The 21,793-nt window shown below is 38.1% G+C and overlaps 1 pseudogene; it reads left to right on the top strand.

Moving 5' to 3' along the window:
- Nucleotides 1-654: 654 nt before the first annotated feature.
- On the top strand, nucleotides 655-1,628 carry LOC143640955 (sorting nexin-5-like; annotated as a pseudogene).
- Nucleotides 1,629-21,793: the final 20,165 nt, after the last annotated feature.

Raw genomic sequence — 21,793 nt, 5'->3', positions numbered from 1 at the left:
GATAGTTCTCTGAGGGTGATTACATTGATTTGCTCAAAAATCCTGAAGGCCTGATTGATGATTCACCTAGAGCCCTGCCTAAGGCTCTTCACAGCATAAATATTACAAGCACCATTCAAGCACCATTGTATCTGGTGGCTCAGGTGGCAAGGCAGACTATACATACTTTCCTGGGTCTCACTCTAACACAGAAGCTTTTGTGGTCAACAATATATGGGCTGTGCTCTGCCAAAGTGTACCTCACTGGAAGAGCATCAGTGCTGCTCTCCATGTCACAGTCTTCTGGTCAGTGGCCTTTGTGTGGTGCTGAGTAAGGCCACGCAGCCCCTGCTCTAGAGCTGCATTGCCAAGACCATGGTTCCTGAGTAGCTGCAACAGCAGGAGGACCGTGACAACCTGAGGTCTGTGTCTGTGCACCTGAATGTTGATTCCTCACTTCAGATTGACATACCTGATGCACTCAGTGACAGAGATAAGGTCAAGTTGACAGTGCACACCAAGACTCCACAGCCCACATTTCAGAGCCCAGAGTTTTCTGTCACCAGGTGACATCAAAACTTTGTGTGACTATATGATACTCTATTGAAGCCACAGACTAGGCTTATTATTCCTCCTGCTTCTACAAAACCAAATTTCAATGGTCCTCAAAAGAAGATGCAGAAACTGGCAGAGGGTGAAGGATCTCTGACAAAAGAAGAATTTGCAAAGATGAAGCAATAACTGGAAGCTGAGTATCTTGCTGTCTTTAAGAAGATTACGTCCTCTCATGAAGTATTTCTTTAGTAGCTTTTTCTCATTCTGTTCTCAGTAAATCACAAATTTCATGTTTTCTGGAACACAGTAAGGATCTAAGTATTCAGTGGAAAAAAAGAGATGTTTGGTGGCTTCTTTAGAAGTGTGGTGAAAAGTGCTGATGAAGTTCTTTTTCCTGCAGTTAAGGAGGTGGATGACTTCTTGGAGCAAGAGAACTTTCTTATTTACTATTCACACAGGATCAAGGATTCCTGTGCTAAAGCAGACAAAATGACCAGATCTCATACAAATGTTGCTGATGATTATATTCACACTGCAGCCAGCTTGCACAGCCTGGCTTTAGGTAAACCCACGATCATCAAAAATTACCTATTGAAGTTTGCTGAACAATTTGAAAACCTTAGGAAAGTAGAGGATAGAGTCTCATCAGATGAAGATTTAAAGATGACAGAACTTCTCCAATATTACATGCTTACAGAGGCCGCGAAGGGTCTCTTATAGTGAAGGGTCTCTCATACAGAGGCACCAAAGGCTTCATCAACTAGAGAACTCAATCAAAGCTCTGGATAAGGCCCAGTTAAAAAGATTCTGCAATCTTTGTAATGTTTTGAATAACCAATTAAAAAAAAGTAAAAAAAAAAAAAAAAAAAAAAAAAAGCAAAGATGTCAAGTTGGCTGAGGAACACCAGGAGAATTGCTGCCAGAAATTAGAACAGCTTTCTGAATCTGCAAAAGAAGAGCTTATAAATTTCAAACAGAAGACAGTGGCAGCATTTAGAAAAAAAAACCTAATTGAGGTGTCTGAACTGAAAATAAAGCATGCCAGAAAGAATGTCTCCTCTTGCAGAGCTGTTGACTAGTTAAAGAACAACTAATCTACCTTTTCTCTGAAGGAAACAAATGTGAAAACTGCATCACTTAAATCATTACCATAAAGTATGATTAGCTATGACTTTAAAATTATGTGAATAAATATTCTGATTTCTAAAAATCTTAACAATTAACCATGTTGGTTTAAAAATATATATTTTAAAAATTTTTTAAATATTTATTCTTAAGTTTTAGGTGGACACAATATCTTTATTTTATATTTATGTGGTGCTGAGGATTGAACCCAGTGCCTCATGCATGCTAGGCAAGCACTCTACCACTGAGCCACAACCCCAGCCCTTATTTTTTTTAATATTTATTTTTTATTTGTAGTTGGACACAAAATCTTTATTTTATTTATTTATTCTTATGTGGTGCTGAGGATAGATCCCAGGGTCTCGCACATGCTGGGCGAGCACTCTACCACTGAACCACAATCCCAGCCCCTAAAAATATTTTTTGCTGGGGATGTGGCTCAAGCGGTAGCGTGCTCGCCTGGCATGCATGTGGCCCGGGTTCAATCCTCAGCACCACATACAAACAAAGATCTGCCAATAACTAAAATAAATAAATAAATAAATTTTTAAAAATTCTCTCTCTAAAAATATATTTTTTGCATGTTACTTGGACATAAGTAATCTTTTCCTTATGCATTTAATACCTCAAAATGGGCAAAATATAAATACTGGATTCTCATGTAGTTTGTCTTCAGTCACTTAAGAAAAGGTGTAGAAGACATGTGCCTTCTGGAAATGAGTAGACACAAGCACCAGTCCCATATCTGTTTCCCTAGTTCATGTGTCCATGTCCCCACAGACTGATTATATTAGAGAGGTTCCAGTTCAACAAATAAGAACAGGTACTTGTTACAGCTAACAGATATTCCATTCCTTCATTAGATGCTTTTCTATTTTTTTCTCCTCGTTACTCTCATGGTTCTTACGTCACCTCAAGTTTTTTATAATAACAAGGGAAAGAAGTATACTATAAAATAATACAGCATACCACAAAAAATATATGGACTGGTATAACTCACCAAAAATAAAAAATATGATGCCTTCAAAATTTCAAGAGCTCTAATCAGCATATTTTCTCTATTGTTTTGGCTGTAAGAGAGCAGCAAATTACCCTTTACCTTAGAAGGGATACCTCAACAGGCCTCATATCACCAGACACTTAGCAGTGTTCTGAATTTTTTAGCAGGAAGATCTGAATTTTCATCAGAATTATTTCCTACCTTCTCACATGGAATTTGCTGAGAGTCATAGCCAATTAGGAATGACACATGGCAATTTCCTTTTCAGCCTACCCAATGTTGCTTAGAGGGAGGACTCTCCATTGTGGAAATGGGCTTGCCTTGGACCCAGGTCATTTGAGTGACATTGCATGAATGTTTGAGAAAGGTGACTCTGCTCCTGCTGGGAATAGGGCATATCCTCCTGCCTCAGGCGCCCTCTCCTTGAGTTCCCGCTGAGTTCTCACGGGATTCAGAGAGTATTTGGTATGCAAAGCCCGGTGGAGGTGTGAATTTTCCCAGAACGTGCATGTAGAGTGCCGGTTAGAGTTCGGGAATAAAGAATTGCTGTTTGAATCTACAAGGCTGTGAGTGGCTCCTGATTTTGTGCCCAGCCAGACTGCGGCAGGAACTATCTTAAAATGTATGAAGTAGTATCTTTTCACTAGGTCCAACCAACAGAATGGACCAGCATAACATCATATGGAACGGAAACTAGTGAAAACTAAGGACTAGAGAGTTGATATACCCTTGAGGAAGGACAAAGAATGTGTATTTATGGCCTTGTCAGAAAACAGCAAACTCTTTCTGGTGGAATTAATTGACAGGAAATGGAGAAAAATAAATTTTTCAAATCAATAACTGCATACCATGTGCCAAGGATGTGTCAAGCAATGAAACCAAATCTGCAATTGGAGATAATACCTAGTTAAACTTAGAATAATTCATTGTAATTTTCTAAGATCCATCTGTTTTTTCCATTTATTTATTTATATATGTCAGCAAAATGCATTACAATTCTTATTATACTTATAGAGCACAATTTTTGATATCTCTGGTTATATATAAAGAATCCATCTGTTTTGTGCACAGGGTAAACAGGAAAGTTGAATGAGGATGTGGAAATCGCCAACCTTACATCTCTCAAGTCCTTGATGGCAGCACTACTCTCCAGTCCCTTCAGGAATGTGGTACTGTTTTTGGCTTGTGACTTTCTTCTAGGAAGGGACAGTTCTACTGTATGACACTTACCATTTTGCATCATAATAGCCCTAAATCCATAGGTCAGGAAATCACTGTGGGAATCATTGCAGTTGATGATATTGACTATGCTAATAATACATTCCAGATCCAGGAAAATAGCCACAGAATGAGTCTGTGAACATAGAAAACCACTAGGAGAGAGAACTGAGATAAAACTCCAGTGATCACTGGACCTCCATATGCCTAACAGGTAGACCTCACTGATGTTTAGTCTCCTAGGATTAATTTTAGTTCAGAGCCCATGTATTCAGTAGTCTCCAAAATTTCTGATAATTTCCTTTTTCTCATTGCATTTAACCTGATAAAAGACCATAGGTTCCTTTGAGGAAGACTGGGAGAAACACTAACAATATAAATATTGGCAGTGTACCAGGACCCTTTCCCTTCCATTCAAAATATTGTGAATCTGTAAACAAACTCAAGCCTAGGAATTGATTGAGGGACCACAGGTTAGACATTTGTTCACTTGACCTAGTACTTTCCTGCTTAAACTGAACATGAATTTACTAGTCCTATCTATTTAATTTCTGGGAACACCTTGATCAAGTAACCAACACCATAGTCCTACATGAGGCAGACTCTTCTGATTGTTGCTTTGACTCATTACCTTACAGTTGGTTTCTGTCACCTGGCTCCTGCAATTCTAGTATCCAGCTACTCTCATTGAATTCAGAATTCCCAATTCAGTGGCCACAGTTCCCACTACACTGACTTGTATACAGGGAAGAGCAATCACCAAGTCCTCAAGAATGCCTAGGCTCCCCTCACTTATTTCTCACAGTTGTCGGGAAACGTATATCTCCAAATATGGGTGACAAGATCTTAAGTGACAAATCCACTCTGACATTGAAATCCTCTAAGTCTTACAATCCATATGTCTACATTAAATCAAGACTGGTCTGACACTTCTAACTCATTCACTGTGAGCCATTTTTCAAATCATGTTTCAGCCAACTATATATACTTTGAAAGCCTTTTCTAAGTCCCCAAGCTCTATAATTAACTGCACTTAGTAAACTCATATCAATAAACTCAGCCAGATCCAACTGTGTGTTCCCCTCCTTGTTATCCCATCTCTAATATTTGCTTCACATGTAAACTCCAATTTTCTTGGATAAACTGGAAAACTCAAATTGTTCTTATGGAGTATGGTTCACCTCTTCATGGTTTACATGTTGCACTTAACCCTGGGCCTTCTGGTTTCAGACTCTAATTATAGGATTAGAACCATGAGGAATGAAGGGTTAGGTTCAGAGCAGAGGATTATTCCTTTGCCATACATCTGGCTGGTGTGGGGATGAAGCTATTATTTTTCCTTAGGTAATGCAAGGTTAACTCCTCAGATGATTTTGAAGAAGTTGCTTCTACTGGCAAAGACTATCATTGGAATTTAGGGATTCATTTTCTCTAAGTTCTTCAGTCTTTACTTATCTTCCCAATTCAACGAATTTCTTCCAAATAAATGTCCTTACATTAAGAGTAGACATCCTGTGAAGATGACAATTCAATGTGAGTTGTAATTAAATCACCTAAAGGATAAGATTCTGGGTTTGATTTTAAATGAAAATAAACTCTGCAGCTATGGGAGATAAAATCTCTCTCAAGACAGAAAAGCTTTCAAGTAGATTTGTGTGGCCCTCAGCCCTGGGCCCAACATTTTCTCTCCCCATTTTGTTCTGTAACGTTAGGAGCAATGTTTTTATATGCATTAATTTAGAACAGAATATTTGCAAGTACCATATATGTAATCACCCAAATTCTTGTTTTTTGTGCTTGATTAGGAATTTAGAAATGGGATTTTTTTTATACCTCTTTAGTCATATCATGTCATGGACTATCATGCTCTCTTTACTACTGAAAAGAGAATCATTAATGTTTTTAAGTCAATATAGTAGAGAGTCAATTTTCAAAAATATAGAAGTAATTCAGAAAATTCATTCAAGATTTGTTCTTCAAGAACTACTCTCTAGAGAAATAGAACTCATGGTACAAACATACGTATGTGAATATAATTTATATTATAACCAAGCACCTCACACAATCATGAAAGCTGCAAGTCCAAAATATACAGAGCTAACATCTCAGTATGTCCAAAGACCACAAGAGTGCCTGCAAGAGTCCCATTTCCAAGGCCATCAGGGAGTGCTGTAGTGCAGTTCAGTGGCAGAGAACTTGCTCAGCATGCACAAGACTTACTGTTGATGCCCAGCTCTGAAAAAAAAAATGGTGTTGGGGGGGAGTAAAATAGAAGAATACTCTTCTAATAAGATAAAGTTTAGCATTTTGTTGTATTTAGGCCATTAACTAATTAGATAAGGTCCAATACAAACCATTTTACTCAGTCTAAATGTTAATCACATCCAAAAATGTCATAATGGAAATATATAAAATAATGTTTGAGCATATATTTGGGGATCCCATGACCCAGTCAAGTTGATGTAAAAAAAATAGAGCATCATAAGGAGCTAGAATCAAAGCAGTGCATTCTTAACGTCTCACTCTCTAGCAAGCCCCATGTTCATCACATCCAGTAATGGTCACCTGTCCATAATGTTTTGCCTGCTGCTTTTCTCTTTCCCATTATCATTCCTGCTTCAGTAGCATGTATCCCTCACCTGGGCTCCTCTAGCAGACTTGTAATTTTCCTCCTATTCTCTACAGTGGTTTCTCCAGCACATTTTGTGGTCTTTCAGCATACTATCCTTTTAAAAAAGCGCCAAATATGCCATTTTGCTACACAAAACACTTTGAAAGTCACCTATTGGCTGTCAGACTACTCATATGCTCCTTGAAACAGGATTAGAAAAGTTCCCACAGTATTGTGGACGTTATATTATTTAGGAGTCCAAATAGATTTTGTTCATCAATATATTTTATGTTAGAAATTCCATGAGACCTTTTTTTTAAAACACAGGAACACATACTACTTATTCCATAATTTCATTGATCATCAAAATAATGGCATCACCACATATAATATAGCTCTGAAGTACCCAGGGCACATTCCTGAGAGAATGAGTGTTAAAAGAAAAATGCCAACTTATTATTATGAACATTACTTTGACCTTGTGGGACTCCTGATAGGGTTTCAATTATCACCAGTATTTCAAAAGCATACTTGGGAAAGTGCTTCTCTACATTGAAATCAAACAAGAACGGTCTCCACTAACCAAAGAGATCTCCACCTTCCCATCCCCTTAACTTTATTCCTTTGTCTTGATCCTTTCTGACAATCTATATGCTATTTTAGAAGATATATTCTCTGAATTAAAACATGTAAGTTGCAGATAAATGGATGAAACTTGAGATCATATATTAAGTAAATTTAGCCTAATTCAGAATGTCAAGTTTTATGTTTTCTCTTATATATGAAAGTTAGAAAAAAATGCAAAAAAGGGGAAAAAGTATTGAAGGAATTGTTAGTCAACGTTTTCTAATTGTGACCAAAATAACTGAAAAGAACAACATAGAGGAGAGAAAGTTATTTTGGCTCAAGTTTTATAGATTTATTCCATGTCTAAATTGCTTTGGGCCCCAAATGAGGCAGGTATCATGGAGAAAAGGTGTGGTGGAAAACCACAGCTACCTTCATTGCATTCAGAAGGCAAAGAGAGGAAAAGCTGAAAGGGTCACAGGGAAAATGAACCCTTTCAGGGCATGCCCTAGTGACACACCAACCATGATACACCTGCCCATAGTTACCACCAAGTCAGTCCATTCAGACTAGGATGAACCAATTAGGTTACAGCTCTCATAATACAATCATTTTATCTTGAATATTCTTGCATTAGCACAGGAGCTTTTTGAGGGACAACTCATGTCCAAATCATAACATTGTATCCCTGGTCCCCAAAAGCTCACATCTCTCTCAAAACACACACACAAAAATGAGTTTACTCACTCTCCAAGAGTCTCATAGTCTTAACAGTTTACCATTGTTCCAAAAGTCCATGTCCAAAGTCTTCTCTGAGACTCAAGGAAAACTCTTGACTGTGAGTCATTGTAAAGATGAAAAACAAATTTATTGTTAATTCATGGTAAATAGGGACTAGGAAGAAAATACAGGTACTTTCGATTAGGCAGAGGAGAGTGAAGAGGAGTGATGGTTTGGGGGTAGGAAGGATAGTAGAATTAGTCAGATATTATTTCCATATGTGCATATATGATTATACAATCAGTGTGATTCTACAACATGTACCATGGGGAAGTTACACTCCATTTATATATGATGTGTCCAAAATGCATTCTACTGTCATGTATAACTAATTAGAACAAATTTAAAAATTACATAACCTTAAAAAGATAAATAAATAAATAGTAAAAAGGTTAAATATATCCAATGTACAGAAGCAAAGAGTACATCTTCCATTCCAAAATGGACAAATACAGACAGAGACAAAAGAGATGGGACGAAAACATGACAAAAACTCAGCCAAACAAGTAAGCCTTACATCTCCACCTCTGGCATCTGGGGAACTTGGTGGTAAGATGTGATTTCCTAAGGATTTGGACAGCCCCGCCTCTTTAGTCTTCCTAGTTGCAGTGCACACATATTCTCAATAGTCTGAGCCTCTGCACAGTCAGAAGATCCTTTCAGTGGTATGTTCATATTACAGGCATCTCTTAATTCCTGGGATCTTCATTTCAGTTTTGTTGTTATGATCACGACTTCATGCCTCACCCCTTCATGGTCAACCAACAGGGACTTTGATCTTGCTACACTTTGCCTGGCCTCCCAGTCACTCCACTAAAATCTTGGTGGACGCTTTCATGGCCATTACCTTGGGCATTTTGTATTTCACCAGAAGTGACAACCTGTCGATGATGTTAATGTCTGCTACCAGTTGGGGAAGTACCAGGGGCCCCTGTCATCACAACAGCAGTATCTTAGGTCCTGCGTGGCTGAGCAGGGTGAAACAGCTTCCTAGGCCCCCTGGTGAAATCAGGGGACCACCAAGATCTTTTCTCAAATGATTTTTCCTCCACATTATCCAGTAGGCAATGTGCGCTGTCTTGCAGATTCCTGAGATGACCTCAGCCATCTTTCCTACTGTGCCTGTACAAAGCGCTCAACATCTCTGCAGTGATCGTGATCTCCTTAAAAATCACATTTTTCTTGAGCACAGATTTACATGCACTTGTCTAGTCAAACTGAAGTTTCTAAAATTCTTCAGATATGATTTCTGGCCCCAAATTTTCACAGTAAACCTGGCTAAAAGCTGGGGACAATATCCACACCACTGATTGAATTCTTTGCTACCTTGAAATTTCCTCAAGAAGAAGTCTATCATCTTTAGATAGAGTATCACATGAAGTCTCAGAACACGGGCAGGATGTAACAACTTCTTTGCCACAACGTAACATGAATGGACTCTAGTCAAATGTCCAAGGGAATCCTTATTTCCCTCTGAAACCTCATGAGCAGTTTTTATCTCTGCATTCTAGAATTCAGAGTTTCCACAAGAGTTTCCCATTAAACTCTATTTACAACATTCTAAAGCTTTTCTAGCTTGCAGCTCCACATTTTTAAAAATTCTCCCCTAAACAAGCTCCAAAAGATTCTGAATCGTATAGTCAGGTTAGCCACTGCTTCTAAGTACCGATTTTCATGTTAAAAATTTTGCATTTTTCTGTCAAAAAGACCTTAGAAGTGGGAAAGTTTACTTTTGTTCACAGATCCATAGATTTGATCCATGTTCAGTTGAGTCCATTGCCCTGGGCCCAAGTGAGGCACAACATTATGGCAGGAGAATTCCATGGAGACCACTGCTACAACCATGGCAGCTAGGAATGAGAGATAGGAAAGGGGAAAGGGTCACAGGGAAGATAAAACTATATTTCTAGGGCACATCCCTACTGACCCACCTTCTCCAGTCATGTCCCAACTGCCTACAGTAACCACCCTGTCCCTTCAAACTTGGGTGAACTGGTCAAGTTACTACTCCTGCAATCCAATTCTTTTACTTCTGAATATTTCTGCATGAATATAGGAGCTTTGGGGGCACATATCTAACTCATAACAGGGCAAACATCATGAAAATAGAAGGGAGACCTGTAGAGTACTGGAATGGTCCATTGGGAGTTTTGAAAGGAGTGAAAGGGGAAGTACTGAAAAATTACACTGACCAAATCAAATTGTTACGTTGCATGCATGTATAACCATGTCATACAAATCCCAGTATTAGGTAGAATTTTAATATAGCCAAAAGAATATGGAAAAAGAGAAAAATAAATTAAAAAAATGAGTCCTAACCCCAAGATTATCTTAACTAATAAAATGCTGAAGTGCTTACCAACTTGAAAAATAAATAAAATATGCCTTCTTAGAAGAAAAACAATCTCTTTTCCTTTGTGCAAGTTTTCAAGATGAATCACTATGTGTGTATGTATGTGTGTGTGTCTGTGTGTACACACACATGTGCACATGCACGTCTTTCCTCAGAATTTTAAAAAGCTTCCTTCATAGTGCTTATATATTTCTCCTTCTGTTATCGCTCTTTATGCATTTATCTTGTTCCTTTCTGGTTCATATATATTGTGTTTACCTTTCCAAAACCAATTCCCTCTTTGGTTATCACCACCCTGATTTTGCTTTGAGGAAACACCCCTCCCTAAATGTACACAATTTCATGGTATTATCAATTTACAAACCCACCTTTCCTGGCCAAAGTGTGAACACATGACCCAAAGCAGTCCAGCCATATTCTCTGCTCTAGAATTTCAATTATGAGCAGAGTCAAAATGTATTTGGTGCTCACTCAATTTGACAGAAGTGATTTGAATAGAGATTGTCCCATTAGATACAGTTTCCTAAATTTCCATAGCTGCCTCATTTTCTGTCCTGGTTCTTTTCTCTGTTTTGAGAACTATACCGTATTCTTCCTATTAAGTATTTTTGTTCCTTATTTAACCATGATCATTTCCTGTTTCTTACAGTCAAGGAATTCTAATAACTATTTGCCTCAATACACATATGCAATATAAATATAAACCCATACAAATGCAAGTTCCATGACAGTAGGGCACATGTGATCTTAGCAATTTTCTAAAATTCTGCCAACCACACACACACACACACACACACACACACACACACACACACATACCATATAACCACACAAAGAAGTCAATAATAACTTGAAAAAGTTAAATTACATGAAAAATTTATTATCACAACTTTCCTAATTTAATGACATCATCTCTTTGCTAGCGATGGCAAATGAAAATTACTTAGAACGCCAAACTCTACAAAATCTGAGGCTTTTAGACATCATGCTACCTGTGGGCAATTATAACTCCAATTCCACTTACTTCCATCTAATTCCACCTACTGCCACCTCAAGTCCCCAATTTCCATTAATACCTCCATCACTTCCAAAATAAGTTATGCCTGCTAATAAGACAAAATGTTATTTACCAACACTATCTGTAATCAGTGATGCCAAGAGTGCACTTCCAGAAGCAATTTAAAAAGGCATTCAGCTACAAAAACAGAAGAGCAGCATAAACAAGAAGCTCCCTCTGATGACATTGCCCCATCCTGTCTGGTCATATTGCCGTGAACTGGACTGATTCAGGAGGTGTTTCAGAAGCTGATGAAATACAGTAGAAATAATAAAAATCATTGATAATTATAATAAAAATGAATGCAAGTGTCTTTTGCGAGATTTGTTGTTTGAAAATGTTTGCTTATTCTAATGTTTTGCTCTATTTTTCACATAATAATCCTTTATCACCTTAAATTATTATTTCTAATAAAATATATATTATTTTATTAGAAATTATAGTATATATTTATTATTATATATAATAATAAATACATTATTTAGTATATATTTCAAAGTAAATGCTTTGTTTTGGTTTCTTTTTACCTAAAATGATCTAATTTAGTCAAATAAACCTATACTAAGCATGAACATCAGCTAGAGTAGTAGATGCATTTTTTGACATATTTTAATAGTGCACATGATGAATTTTAATGTAAAAAAACACTTTGATCAAAATCTTGAGGGCAGTTATATCTTCTGGGGCTTAGTTAATTTCTTAATGTTTTGAAAGAAGAAACAGTATCTTGACTATATGAATCACTCAGAATTGTGTATTTAGCTTGTAGTGTTAACCTCTCATGAGAATCTTGAATTTTAAAAAAATATTTTATTTATTTTAGTATTTTAAATACTTACTTATCTTATTCAGACATGTGTCCTATATTCATATATGAATACACAACCAGTAAAAGTATACATCATGCACAACCTTAAGAATGGGAAGTTATATTCAGGTTGTGTATTAAGTTATATTCCATATATGTATAATATATTAAATTACACTCTACTGTCAAGTATATCTAAAAAGAACAAATAAATTTTTTTTTTAAATACTTATTTGAGTGTTTAGAGTTACTCTCTTTTTATTTATATACTATATGGTACAGGTTTGCTTGCCTCTGAGAGAAATATATTTCCATGTAAAATAAGCTGGATTATACATAGATGCAATTATATTACTGTTAAGAATAACAGTCTTTAAAACAATTAGCAAAAGACTTGAATAGACATTTATCCAAATTTATAAAAATACCCATCAGTATTTGAAAACAATTCTCATTGTCTTGAGTATCACTTTAAGAAAACGTGATTCAAACTACAATAAGATATCACTTCATTGGGCTGGGGATATAGCTCAGTTGGTAGAGTGCTTGCCTTGCATGTACAGGGCCCTGGGTTGGGTCCCTAGCACCACACACACACACACACAAAAAGATATTACTTCATACTCACTAGTAAAAAAGAGGTAATAAGGAGTGTTAGTCAGGATATAGTGTTAGATGATGCAGCTAAACTGGGCAAATAGCATAAAGAGACTCCTTCAAAAAGTTAAGCAACAAATGTTTGCTATGGTTTGTACCCAAAAGGTCCATGTGCAAGAATCTTGGTTTCTAGAATTTGTTGGAACATTTAAGTGGTAAACACTAGTGGAAACTAATTAGGTCATTGGAATAAACTAATGCTGGTCTCTCAGAATGAGTTAGCTTTCAAAAGATATATGTTATAAAGTGAGGCTACCCCACATGCTTGGCTCCTTCTGTACTCATAGAGTTCCCTTTCCATTTCTCTGCTATGTTGTCATGCAGCCAGAGGACTGATTCCATGATCTTTGGGCCCTATGGTCACAAGACAGGCACATTATTTCTTTGTAAAGTATCCAGCGTTGGTATTTTGTTGTATTAATAGAAAACAGACTAATGCTCCATATGATCCAGAAATTCCACTCCTGGGTATGGAGTCAAAAAAATTTATTTTAAAGTAACCAAAAGAATATGTTCACACAAAACTTCATACACAAATATGCATATAGCAGCATTACTCACATTACCATAAGGAGGAAAGAATTTCATCAAGTGGTGAATGTGTTAACAAAATATGAAATATTTATGCAATTGATTTTTATTCAGCCATAAAAAGAAATAAATTCCTGATGTAGGCTGCAGTCTGGATGAATCTTGAAAAGATAGTGAAATTCAAATTCCAAAATTATTATGAAAGAATCTAGTCACAATTTATATGAAATATCCAGAATAGGTGAATCTACACAGTCATAAAATAGTGGTTGCAAAAGCTATGTGGCTGATGGAAGGGCTAGGGGATGTATCAAATGAGCATGGGATTTCTTTTGTGAACACATTAACTGTTCATTTTAAATGGATGAATTCCATGGTATGTAAATTAGACCTAAATGAAACATTTACAAAAGAAAACAAAAAAGCAACATTAAAGCCTTCAATATGAAGGAGGGGGCAGGACAATATGAAGGAGGGGGAAATCAGAGATGCAAGTAGAGACAGGTTTACTGAAAGTGGTTTAAAGTTCAAGAATTTAATCTTTATTCTATGTACCAGAGTGCAGCTTGCCACTTGTTTTGGTAAATAAACTTTTATTGGAGCACAGCCCACTCATCCATGTAGTATTGTCTTACAGCTGTTTTTACACTGCAATGACTGAGTTATATAGGTGCAACCTGACACCCTCTGATCAGAAAATCGAAGTATTTACTACTTGGTCATGTAAATGAATGTATTCTGACCTCTACTGTTAAGGTTTGAAGTTATCCCCATTAAGTTCTTGTGCTGGAAATTTAACCCCAACATTCATTTGCTAATGTATTTGGAGGTGAGGCCTTTGGGAGGCGAATGAGAACAGATAAGATCATGAGGAGGTGCCCCCTTATGGCATCAATGGCTTTATAAAAGGGGGAGACCTGATCGTGCAGACTTGCTGGGTCACACCATGTGATGCCCCCTGCCATGTTACAATACAGCAAGAAGACCCTCACCAGATGCTGGCACCTTGCTCCTGAGCTTTCCAGACTTCAGAAATGTGAGCAGAATAAAATTTTATTATTTATCCATTGTCCAGTATTGGATATTTTGTTATAGAAACATAAAATGAACTAAAATCCCTTCTATGTACAGGGCAAAGACTTTGAAGATTTATAGAAAGAAAACTATGATTGCCACTTAGATATTGAAAAAGTAGAAAAGTATATTTGAAAAAGGAGAAACAGAAAGCACACACTTGCCCCTGTACCTTATTCCTTCTTCTCACAGGACTCTCAGAACTCTGTCTACCTCTTTCTCTTCTATAGTGCAGTCACCTCTGCTTATACCTCCCGATTCTCTCTCTGGTCAGGACTCCACATGGCCTTTGACTTTAGAATTTCTACCTGTCCCTGAGACTGAACAGATCACAGGCCACTTTGTGATAAGATTTTCAGAGATCAATAACAATTTCATAGGTCCCAAAATTTCAGAAGTCATACAAAGATCTTATAAAATTCTTATTTCTTTGTGTTTTCAGTGCCTACCATGGTCCTGATGATCAACTAATGCTGAATGAATGAACGATAGTAGTCCATATGCTGTGGTTTTTTTACTCTTTTATTTTGAGAGTCTTTTGGGATCATCTTCATTTTTTTTTTTGTGGAAGCCCTGGCCTTTCCTTACCTGCTTTCACTACCTTCTGGCTTTCCATAACTGAAACATGGTTCCAGGAACAAATGTTTAAACTAATAGCCATACCCCATGGACCCCCTAAACTCTCTGGCAGGAAGTGCAGAGCACACTGTCCTCTCACTCTGGCCTGACTTCCATTGCACTCATGCAATCAGTTCCTCCTACTTTGGAAAATGAATTCAGCATGTGTATACTTGTTCTCAGAGGACAGAGATCTAACCCTGACTCTGCACCTAGGTGTAGGCAAAAGTAAACTCATTAATCAGAGTCCTGATAGGGAAATACCAAACATATCAGTTCTTGAGGAAAAAAGCTATAGCAATGTATGAGCCATGCTTTGCCAAGATGTGGTCACACTCTTGGTGATTGGAAAACTTGTGAGTAATTTCCCATGCTGCCAGTTAATTGTGGGTCAGGGCACTCAATCACCCTGAAGGAGGGCCAGGATCTGGACCCTAACTTCCTCACCTAGTGATTCACTGCTTGCTGTTAAACACCAACTGTAAGTAATCAGAGGGACAGTCAGACGAAGAATGTATTTGTAGCTTTTCTTTGAGTTAGTCCTATAGATAAAATGTATTTAAATATTGAATATAAAATATGCTATTAATTTTGAAAAGTGGGTGGGTGGGATTGTGAGTCACATAAAAGATAAATCTGAATAAATTTCAGATGACCTTTTTTAACAAAACATTGTTTTCCTTTAAAGTGATAATGAGCTGGGATTGTAGCTCAGTGGTAGACGTAGGCTACATGCATGAGACCCTGGGTTCAATGCTCGGAACCATAGACACACACACAAATGATACCACTCCATACCCCAAACAATTAAATTATCCTTAACACTTAAAATATGAGACCTCAAGGATAACAGAATAATTTTCCTAGAAGAAAAGATGAATTATAAATGTTTTAAGGATGTGGCCCGGAGTTCCTTCAGGCTTTTGCAGAGCTTCAAAGATATATGTGATATATGAAAGTACCGGGTGCCTTTGCCTCCAGAAATACAGACTGAAGGTCTAGCTTCAAGGTACAGGACCCAGTGTGCTAGTCTTTTTTCCCCGTTATTATAACAAAATAATTGAGATAAATTAACTTTACCAGAGAAAAGGCTATATTGCCTCAGTTTCAGAGCTTTCAATCCATAATCTATTGGGTTGGAATGAGCCAATACATTTTATCAGGAGTGTATGGTGGAAGAAACTGTTCATTTCATGATAGCCAGGGAACAGAGAAAGGGAGGGAGGGAGGGAGGGAGGGGAGAGAGAGAGAGAGAGAGAGAGAGAGAGAGAGAGAGAGAGAGAGAGAGAGAGAGAGTGAGAGAGAGAGAGAGAGAAAGAGAGAGCTAAATCTAGTCCCACCTAAGTTTTAATAGCATAGCTAAGAAAACTGGGGGCATTGGGCAGTTAGTTGTTTTTCTCTTTAAAATAAAAGAGGGAACTGCTATTAAAGAAAGGCAAATTACACATGCTATCTTTTTCTATTTTGTTTTAGTATTACAGAATCCCTGAGACTAGCAATTTGTAAAGAATAGAGATATATTTTTATGGCAAATCCAAGTTCGAGGGCTCACAATGAGAGAGGACTTTCCTGTTGTGGGATAACATGGCAGAAGGCATCATATGATGTGAGAGAGCAAGAGGGGATGAACTTTACTTTCACAATACACAATAGTGTTGTTATAACAACTAATTGAGACTTAATCACGTCTTAAAGATGGCACCTCTCAAAACTGTTGCACTGGGGATTACATTTCAAACACATAAACTTTGGGGGACACATTAAAGTAATAGCATATGAGGCTACATACTGTATGATTCCACTTATATTTGTATGCATAAAATATTCACAGTAAATGAGTCAATTGACATACAAAATAAATTAGTGGCTACCTAAAGCTGATGAATAGGGGCAATGAAGGGTAACCACTAAATGGTGCAGTGTTTCTGCCACCTCCTCCTGTTCCTCCTCCTCCTCCTCCCCTTTCTTATTCTCCTCCTTATCTTCCTCCTCCTCCTTCTTACTTTGTGTGTGTGTGTGTGTGTGCGCACACACACACACACACACACACACACATGCATGTTGGTGCTGGGGATGGAACCCAGGCCTTCAAGCATGCTAGGCAAGTGCTATACCACTGAGCCACAAAACCAGCACCAGAGTTTCTTTGTGGAATTACAAAAATGCTCTAAAATTGATTGTAGTGATGGTTACACTAGTTTTAGTTTTACAACTAAAACTATTAAATGGGTGAAGTGAATTAGACCTCAATAAAACTATGACTTCTTAAAAAAAATAAAAGCTAGCTCATAGCACAGTTTACTTTTAGATAGAATCTGAGAAAGGCTTCAAGTAAAATTTGATTTTAAAGCTGATACATTTGACTCTATAAAATTTGATTAAGAATATTTTGGATAGGGAGAATAACAGGACTCAAGCAAAGAGGTAGGAAATTACAAGATGACTCCAGGGAACACTAAGTTCAGCCATGGATGGTGTCATATTAAAGAAGAGCTTGAATTAAGGTGGTAGCACCAGACTTTGGGCCATATAGGATGAGAAGTAACTGCCCTGGACTGAGCTAATTTATATGATGAACAACACGGTAAAAACCAGAGGAAAGAGATTGGGGAAAAGGAGAGCTGATAGAAGGTTTTGCAATGTCCTAGTTCACTGTTATGAATGCAGAGGGAGCAACCAGAGCTGTACTTAAAGCTATAAATTCTGGGATTTTAAAAACTGTGGGTTTATTTTATTTTTAAATTTTGTTTTAATTAGTAATACATTACAGTAGAATGCATTTTGACACATGATACATAAATGGAGTTTAACTTCTCATTTTTCTGGTTGCACATGATGTACATTTGCACTGGTCATGTAATCATACATGCACTTAGGGTAATAATGTCCAATTCATTCCACTTTCTTTTCTACACCCATACCCCCTCCCTCCTTTCATTTCTATCTGTCAAATCCAAAGTAACTCTATTTTTCCCTATAGCCTCCTCCCTTATTGTGAATTAACATCCACATATCAGAGAAAATATTTGGTTTTTAGTTCTTTGGGATTGGCTTATTTTGCTTAGAATAATATTCTCCAGCTCCATCCATTTATCTGCAAATGCCATAATTTTGTTGTTCTTTAAGACAGAGGAATATTCTATTCTGTATATACACCACAGTTTCTTTGTTCATTCATCTGTTGAAGGCCATCTAGGTTGGTTCAATAGTTTAGCTCTTGGAAATTGAGCTGCTATAAACATGGATGTGGCTGTATCACTGTAGTATGCTGATCTTAAGTCTTTTGGGTATAAACCAAGGAGTGGGATAGCTGGATCAAATGATGGTTCCATTCCAAGTTTTCTGAGGAATCTCCATACTGCTTTTCCAAGTTACACCAATTTGCAGGCCCACTAGCAATGTATGAGTTTACCTTTTCTCCCACATCCTCATCAACTTTATTGATGCTTATACTCTTGATATTGCCATTCTCACTGGAGAGAGATGAAATCTCAATGTAGTTTTGGTTTGCATTTCTGTTATTGGTAGAGATGTTGAATATTTTTTTCATATATTTGTTGATCGATTATATTTCTTCTTCTGTGTAATGTGTGTTCAGTTCCTTAGTCTATTTAGTGATTGGGTTATTTGTGGGGTTTTATTGGTGTTAAGCATTTTGAGTTCTTTGTAAGGTTTATTTCTAATTTACAGTTGTCCTCAATAAACATGTGATGATAAAAGATATTGTTAGATAGGTCAAGAAATCCAAGGTAATGCTTCAGGTGTGAAAGATGGCAGCCCAATGACCTGAAAGAAAATGGGGCAAGGGTATGTGGTAAGAGAGGGATGGCATACATGCAGGTGGCTCTGGTGTTGCAGACACCTACACAATTGGACATGAGGTATTTGAACTGCAGAGAAAGATAATGAGTGAGCCCTAAGAACTTTTGAGTCAATCAAATGAGGTTGAGTGTTGACAGCACTGGAATAAGGGAATTGGGAAGAGAATAGAAGAAAAAATAGATTGCAATCAAAGAAAGAAAATCCCCTTTGGAAAAGGAGAATAAAAGAGATTTCTGATGTCAGTACAGGGTCAAAGATGTCAAACTTTCGCAGGGCAGGCAGCTAGGTGCACAGTAATATCACAGAAGAATAGATTCTCTGGAAGAGTTCAAGGATTTCTAAAAGGGAGGGGGAACCTGACTCAGCACCAGTGGCATGCATAATGGAAAAGAATTTCAGCACATGCCAAATAAAGTTATAGACAGAGGTTTAGTTAGGAAAATAGATACACATTCAAGGGAGAATGGGGGCAATCTCATGAGAGATGTCTTTGGGGTAAAGCAAAAAATACACATCCAAGAGAAACTGCAGGCTATGTCCAGAGGGAAATAAGCAATCTATTGGAGTGAGGTATTAATATTTATAGGAGGCCTATGCTAGGGGCTGGACTAGAGGTGGAGCCAGCGAACAAGTACATAATTTTGCATAAGTTTTTCCTTTGCTTGATGATTTTCCTCATTTTACAAGGATGAGGGCCAAGGGCACGTTGTTCAAGAATTACAACTATTCCTGAGGGCATTCAGCATTTCAATGGCTCACAGATGTGAGAATCGTGTACCTTTGAGACTTGGTGTATCTTTCTTTTAATCCTAAATCCCTCTCTCAGTTACACTTAAATTCCAGAAAGAAATCACTGTGTCAGCACAAGGTTGGGAGTTGACAGAAGAGTAGCAGTCAGTGAGTATTTAATGCATGGCCAGTTTGATTTTCCAGGTAGCCTCGGTCACCAAAAATATAATCTGTCTTCATAGCTGCATGCCTTTTAAAAGATAAAGCAAGGTTAAATAAATGCATATCTAAACTCTAGACTTTCTGCTGTCTTTTCTACATATAGGTGTTGATGAATACTGTTCAAGGAGAAAGAAAAGGAGAACCAACTTTGTAAGCAGTATGGGCTAGGAAAGATGTTTTCACTATTGTTTTTAAGCTTAAAGCATCAATTGGAGACAATCACCATTTCCTACATTTTTTTAGGTGTAGATGGACACAACACAATGCCTTTATTTTTTATGTGGTGCTGAGGATCATACTCAGGTCCCACCCGTGCTAGGCGAGCGCTCCACTGCTGAGCCACAATCCTAGCCCCATTTCCTACATTTTATAGATTCAGAAAGTGAACCTTGGGCTAAAGAAATCACCAAAGGAGCAGGAACTTATTTGGAGCTCTTTCATTTCCCCCCATCAATGAACCCAAGTCTATTTACTCACCACTTATAAAAGAGCCCAATAAATTGAGGACAAATTGTTGGGGCAAGGAAAAAGATTTACTTGGTAAGCTGGCAAAACTGAAGATAATTGACTAGCATCTTGTAAACAGCATCTTCACACAGGTTTTAAGCCCCCTTTATCTATAGCTAAAGGGAAAAGAAGGGTATTCAGGTTAGGAAATGATGATAAAACCGGGTGGCTGGTAATCTGTTGATTTGGCACATCATGGGATCATCAGTAATGAAGCGGGAGGAGAGAGATAAATCAACTTTGGGCTGTTAGTTTAAATGATTAACAAGGGCTGGGTGCTCAGGCAAACACAGACCCTGACTAGAAAGGAGAGGCCCTGGAGGCCATGCGACTGTTTTCTCTGAAGCATAGCCTGGGTACACTCCATGCCCTGCCCATTGTGGATTCTCTGCCAGTCTGAGAGCCCTGGAGGGAGGAGCCAGAGCCATGAAGCACTGGCTTCTGCTGCAGAACTGTGGGCACCCACAGGTGCAGTCACTGGGAGGTCATAGAAAAAAGGAGGGGTGTGCTTGCTGCCATACATTCCTCCAGACAGCCTCGAGTTTTCAGCTCAAGAAAGCTGGAATTTGCAGGCAGTCAAGGCCACAGTTAAGTGAACACTGTACAGTGAAAGGTGACTCTTTGTCAGGCAGGTGACAACAGGGTTTTTTTCTATACAGCCAGACTCTTTCAGTAATGACTGTAATGTCCCACACCAACAGAAGAGCCTCCCCAAGTGCCTCTACCTGCTGAAGGTCATTCAGCTGCAGCACAGAGATAATTTGAGCCTCTGTGATTGCCATAGCCAGGGAACACCACCCTTTTCCTTGGAATGTAATTCCTGTGCCTACTCACCCTTGCTCAGGTCTTAAGGCTGCTGACTCTCTACTGGAGCTTGAAGGTAAGAATATGGCTCAAAATAAATGCTGTGCTTACCTCATTGTATTTTTCATCTTTTGCCATGTAGGTGTTACCAAATAGGTTAACTCAAGCCAGGTCCTACGGATACTGAAAACAATGGCATGAAAAGTGTGCGTGATAGATACCAAACTATTTGATCTAGAAATTCAGGTAATAACTCCCTAAACTTTCTCCCTGAAGTACTCTCTCCTCTGACAGTGCTTCTGCAGCCTAGCAAGGGATCTGAGGGAAGGTGAAAAGGGCCTGAAATTTCTTCCATGGCATGGCCCTCTGCTCCCCAGCACTACTCAGCTCTCTCCACACTTCTGTTGAACCTCCTTTCCTGAGCTTCAGTCAGGTTCCACCGCGCCCTGTGACTGCCTCCAACACAGTAAGGCCATGGGGATGACAGCACATTAGACAGCCCCATCTTTAACTTCCCTAGTCCTCAGACAGCCATTTTTTCTCAGCACCCTGCATACTGTAGCCTGTTGAGCTCCAGGTGCCCTTCCATAAACAGATGCTGACTTATGATGGGGTTATATCTTGGTAAGTCTATCATAAATTGAAAATATAATAGATAAAAATGCATTGATAAAACCTACCTCCAACCATCTAGCTCAGCAACACAGCACACTGTAGAGTGTCAGCTGATTCCTCTTGTGATCATGGGGTTGGCTGGGACTTGTGGCTCTTTGCCT

The sequence above is a fragment of the Callospermophilus lateralis genome, unplaced genomic scaffold (assembly GCF_048772815.1).
Source record: "Callospermophilus lateralis isolate mCalLat2 unplaced genomic scaffold, mCalLat2.hap1 Scaffold_79, whole genome shotgun sequence".
Lineage (NCBI taxonomy): Eukaryota > Metazoa > Chordata > Mammalia > Rodentia > Sciuridae > Callospermophilus > Callospermophilus lateralis.
Note: the sequence above shows the minus strand (reverse complement) of the source record. Positions and strands in the feature narration are given on the sequence as shown.